The 5,896-nt window shown below is 46.4% G+C and overlaps 1 pseudogene; it reads right to left on the bottom strand.

The window, feature by feature from the left end:
• Positions 1–4,790: 4,790 nt before the first annotated feature.
• On the bottom strand, positions 4,791–4,971 carry LOC144764351 (U2 spliceosomal RNA; annotated as a pseudogene).
• Positions 4,972–5,896: the final 925 nt, after the last annotated feature.

Genomic DNA, 5,896 nt, shown 5'->3' with positions numbered 1-5,896 from the left:
CCATTGTAAAGAGCCTGTATCTTTTGTAGAAACGCAGGAGGAATTTTCATGTGTTTCAAAACTAAAAAAAGAAAATCATGGGACACTTTATCTAAGGCCTTGTGGAAATCAAGGCTGAGAACACCCAAAGGGAGAGTGCGTTCTTGATGATACCAGAGGGTATCTCGCAAGGTAACTAGACTATCCACAATTGTACGCCTGCGAATAGCACAAGCATGATCCGGGCGTACACACGTATGCATGACAGATCTCTAGCGACGTGCCAACACTTTTGCCATTAACTTATAATCAACATTTAGGAGGGTAATGGGCCTCCAATTCCCAAGCGATGTTTCATCCCCTTTCTTGAATATCAGAGAAATTACCCCAACAGAGAAATCTGTGGAAAAAAGTTTTTTTCCTCAAACCCAGCATTTATCATAGCCATATAATCGATACATATCAGATCCCAAAACTTTCTCTAGAACTCCCAAGTGAGCCCATCGAGGCCTGGGCTAGACCCCCTAGGGGCTGACTGAAGTGCAACTAGAAAATCCTCACCATTAAATGGTTGGACCAAGTGAGCAACCTGGGCCTCATCGAGACCACCCTCCAGGCCTGAACAATATTCTTCAAGGTCCGCAACGGCAGACAAGTGTCGTGGCAAAGCATACAAATAGGAATAAAAATCAAATGCGATTTGCCGGCATTGGTGTACACCTTGTACGACAGTCCCGTTTGTATCAAGTAAATGAGTCAGAAGTTTTTGAGCAGATTTAGCCTTTTTAAAGAAAAAGGAGGTACATTTCTCATTTTCTTGGTAATATTTGACCCTAGAATGAAAGATCGTGTCCCTGTTCCTACGTATCAACCAATTATTCTTAGCAAGTTTGAGCAAACGGACCTCGTTTTTGACATCCTTGCCCGCTTTCCCCAACTGGTGGAGAAGAATAAGGCGGCGATGCAATTTTTGGAAAGCAGCCCAGGCAACCCTGCGCCTGAGCCGTCCTTGTTCCTGAAAGAAAAGCCTACTTTTATGTTTAACCCAACACCACCATTTGTAAAGATCCGGAAACCTATGTTTTTGATCGGCCCATGCACCATAACATTGAGCATATGATTTACAAATATCATCATCCAATAAGAGGTCATTATTCAGATTCCAAAAACCAGAACCTCGTTGAGGTGTACCCAGAATGGTGATACCTATAGCCAACACTTTATGATCTGAGAAAGGCACCCCAGTAAGACCACAGCTATTTGCGTGCAAGGACTTGGAGGCAAACACAAAATCCAGGCGGGAGCGGGCGTTCCCATGAGCCGCCTCCCAAGTGAAACCTACCCCGGGAGGATGATACTTTCGGTAGGTGTCATAAAAATCTAAATCTTGAAGAAGGGACAACAAAAGTTTCGAGGTGACATCTAAAGTATAAGAGAACTGTGCACCCTGCCTATCCTTGATATGTAAAATGCAGTTGAAATCGCCCACAAGGAGCGTCTGTGTAGCACCTGCAAGAAAGGGTTTTAACACATGGAACAATTGCTCCCTCTCAGGCTTAGTAGCTGGAGCGTAAACAACACATAAACTGAAAGGAAGGCCATCCATTAGAACTGATAACAACATAGCACGCCCAGGCCAGAGGACTTTTTCCTCCGTGATTTGCCAATGCTTATTCCTAAAATGGACTACTATGCCATCGTTTTTGTTTGTGCATCCGGACCAAGCTGATGGCCCGTAAGGCCAGTAGCGCTGAAAGGAAAAATATTTTAGCTGATAAGGGATATAACATTCCTGCAAACAAATGACATCATAAGTAGTATGACCAAAATAATCCAAAACCATACGTCTACTCAAGTCGGTCCCCATACCCCGCACATTGCAGGAGGCAAGGGAAAGAGCCATGATACACAAAAGTAAGCCAATTGCCATATTGACACACAGTTCAAGATGCAACCCCTGAAACATCCCCTTCACACAAAGGCTGGTCCTCAGTACCCTCTGAGTCAGAGAGGCAGAGTAAGGGGTCATACCGCCACCCCCTGAAAAACGATCCAGATAGGAAACATAGTGGAGTCTATCACTTGCTGAGAAGCACAGGATTTCCGCTTATTTGTGCTCCATCCACTATGTTCCATGGGTGACGTCTGTTCCTTGGCCACAACCGGTGGGGTCACATCCAACCCAGGGGATGCAGCTGTCTTCTTCACCAATTTCACCATACGCTGTAGTTTAGGAGGCGGGGAGGAATAACAGAAGGAACAGTTTCAGGCACCTCCGTAAGGGAAGCCGTACACGTGGAAGGCGCCTGAGCAATATCACTTTGAGAAACAACCACCACAGGCTCTGACTGGGACAAACCTGCACACATTGCCTTCCTATCGAAGGCGTTTTGCTTAAGGCGCAAGTTTTCAGCACGTTCTTTCTCCGCATCCTCATCCTGCAAAGACTGCAAGTCCAGGTCTGTTGCGGAAGGATCAATACCATAGGCGGCATCAGTCTCCTCCTCCTCTTCCCCTTAACCTCCTGAGTGGGACCACATCTCTTAATTTCTATACCGTCTATTACCCCTAAGATGGCAGAGTCAGTAATCTCTGGAACTGGAACAGAAACGGACGCTGCATCTGGTGAGGCCGGGGCAGGAGGTGGAGGACCCTGTGCGCTAGCAGCAGAAGCATAAGAAAATTTACTTTTAGGACAGGTTTTGAACAAGTGATCCAAACCACCACAGAGGTTGCATTTTTTGGGTACCACACAATTCTGGGCCCTGTGATCCAGGCCTCCACAATTCCTACATGCCATACCAGAACATTGCTCTTTTGCGTGGCCAAATTGCTGACAGAGCCCACAAAACAGGGGCTTTCCGGAATAGACCAGAAACCCCTTATTTGCCCCTAATGTGAAGGTCTGTGGTGGATGTGCCAGACCCCCAATACCCGCAGGATCCTCCTTGAAGGTAACATCATATTTACGTTTCCCATTACATATCCCACAGATATTGTGAACTTTTTTGCCACCCCTAATAGTATCACAATAACGGTTTAAATACACCTCAATGAGCCGGTGGTCTGCATAAGGGTTGTACATATGGACTACCAAGGTCACCTCCTTTGGGGCAGACACAGAAGTGACAGTGAGACCCCGAAAGGGCTTTGTGCCCTGACGATGCGCCACACATTGCAAAAAATCTTTACAAATAGTTTCACTAGAAAAGGTCACATCAAAAATGCCCTGGTTTGAGAAATCCTGTATACATTCTATAGCACGTTCAACAATTTTACATTCTTTCTTGATGATAGCGTCAACCAAAAAAAGCTATTTTTTCTCTTTTTTGTAAGCCTCACTAACCTCTACACATACAGTGTTAGGTATGAAATCAAAACCCAGTGCATTCCCCAGGCAGGAATAAGCCATGCTGATGCTTGCACAGCCCGGGGGAGGAGCCCCCAACAAGGATAAAAGATAAAAGTGTTGAGGGAAAGTGTAAAAACCTAATGGCAAGAAAAAACACAAATGAAACCACAAAGAATCTATATACGAGCTGGCAGCCGCCACTGCTCGCAATGCAATGTATCACCAAAGTCACAGTCAGCCCAGGTGCCACAGGCCAGGCCCCTAGTTGGTAATGCAGTCTCCTTGTAAATACGGGTTCCTTGAAAATACGGACCTCCTCCGCCGGAGTACCCCACCTGGCGATTGCAGCCTTGCCCCGGACAAGCCAAGGAGCGAAGGCCCAGGCAGGTATAGGCAAATCCAAGCAGTGACCCTACACCCTTCTGGACGCAGCCTGGCTCTGGACAAGCCAGAGAACTGCTGGCCCAGCCCTCAGGGTGTCGAGTGTCGTCTCTCACCTCTAGCAGACCAGTATATACCTGATCTTAGCCAAAGGCCGAGAAGCGATAACCAGAATTAACGCCTCCCGAAGCAATCCACCTGGCTGACCCGGACCGGGGTCTTCCCTTGCACCGTCGCTGGCCGCCCTTTTGCCTCTTTTTCTGACTCCTAGCAAGAGCTCAGCATGTGCCGGTGGAAAGGAGGCCCTGGCCTTGGGCCTTCTCCCGGCTCCCAGAGTCCTCCTCGGCTATCGCCTCATTAGGCGTCACTTAGCATACCCACGTTGTCCTCTTTCTAGTATTTGCATGCCCGCCTCTTCTTGCGCACTGCTTCCAGCCGGCTGGCAGGAAAGCCTGGCAGCCAGGGGATGCTGGGAATCAGGCCAGGATGCCCTGGACAGCTCTCTGACCGGAAGTGGCCGGACCCTCACCCTTGCTTGCCTGGGACACTGCAGCCTGAGGCCTATAGATAAGGCGTGGCCGTTCGGGGACGGGCAGAGAAGGAAAAGGACTCTGTATTTGTCTTCTTGCTCAGAGAAGCCAAGGGCAGTGTCCACTTCTCTGCCTGCCTGCCTGCCTGCCTCCCTCCCTCCATCCTACTGACTTGCTGGGAACCTTCCTCCATTCGTTCCCCACTGAAATGGATCAAAAATCCAATGAAACTCTGCTGCTGCAAAAACAGTCTTTTTCCGACGTTTGTCTCTTTTCAAAGTGCAGCAGTGTGGATGGAGAACGGAGAAAAAAAAAAAGTTGAAAAAGACGCGATAAATAAATAAATAAATAAATAAATAAATAACGCATGGCCGGGTGGCCGCAAAGTGGCAAATAAGTAAAATAAATACAGAATTAAGGCAAGACACAGAGACCAGTTTACTTTTATTCACACGCAAACACAATAGTGCCACTTTACAGGGTTTGGTAGTGAAGCGCTACTTTCGTTTTCTCGTCTATTTTTCAACAAGCATTGTTTTCCCCGGGTGGGGAACTGCACCATTCCTGAAGGTACTGCAATACCAGGTTGATGCGTGGAGTGGACAGAGCAAGCTCCTATTCCATCTCCCTGTTCCAAAAATCAATTTAATAAATGAAATGGTCCCCAGATAGAGGACGTATCAGATATTAAACTGATAAGAACAGATTTTTTTTGTTGTAAAAATATATCTTTATTTATAAAGTTTTGGTGCATGATACATTTTAACCAATCCCTTGTAGGGTGGTATACATTCTAGCAATCCAAAGTGTGGTGCTCACAGGCATGTACTTTGGTGGTTTCCATCTAGATACTTCATTATATTAAGACTTACCCCATATTGGGCGGTCTTTTATAATGCTTTTATTAGCCATTTGGCCCAGTTTTTATGTTTCCATATTTGGCTGGCTTCTGCCTGGCCTACTCTTTTAATGTCATACATAACATATATCATTGCTTTATTGAAACACAGTTTTAGGCATTCATTTGTGGTCAGCTGTTTGTGTGAAAAGAGTAACAGGTTTCTGGAGATCCACAGAGTTTCTTTCCCTGCATTGATTATTTTCCATGCGATCTCTTTGTCTGCGGGGGGCAGATCCAGGCCGTAGAGAATGTTCTCATGTTGTATGTTTGTCATGGATGTGATGTGCTTCAGTAGCTTGCCCAATTTTTTCCAAAGTTTTTGTGCATATGGGCAGTTCCACATTAGATGAGTTGTGGTTTCCTCGTGTAGGCAGCCTTCTCTGGGGCATTTTGGTGTTCTCGCCATCCCTCTGCGGTGTTGGAACTGTCTGGTGGGGAGGCATTCATGAACCACCATCCAGGCTGTCTTTTTGCTCGTTGGTCAGGTGCTTCCAGCTTGCTTGTTTCCATGTTTCAGCAGTCTTTTTTTCTGACCAGTTGGAGATAGGGTTCATTGTTGCCTGATTTTTCAAGTTGGTGGTCAGTTGTCTTGCCGTAGTTTTCTCCCCGATGTCATTTAGTAGTGCTTTGTTTTTTACCATGAAAGGTTCCAGGCATATGTACATTGGGGGGGGAGATGAGGTCAAAGGCTTTATTTATCACAGAGTAAAGTTTGAAGTGGTGGAAAAGGAAGCCTGCATGAAATTTGATGTA

Source organism: Lissotriton helveticus, chromosome 6 (assembly GCF_964261635.1).
Source record: "Lissotriton helveticus chromosome 6, aLisHel1.1, whole genome shotgun sequence".
NCBI classification, from domain to species: Eukaryota; Metazoa; Chordata; class Amphibia; order Caudata; family Salamandridae; genus Lissotriton; species Lissotriton helveticus.
The sequence above is the reverse complement of the archived record's forward strand: the minus strand, read 5'-3'. Positions and strand labels throughout refer to the sequence as shown.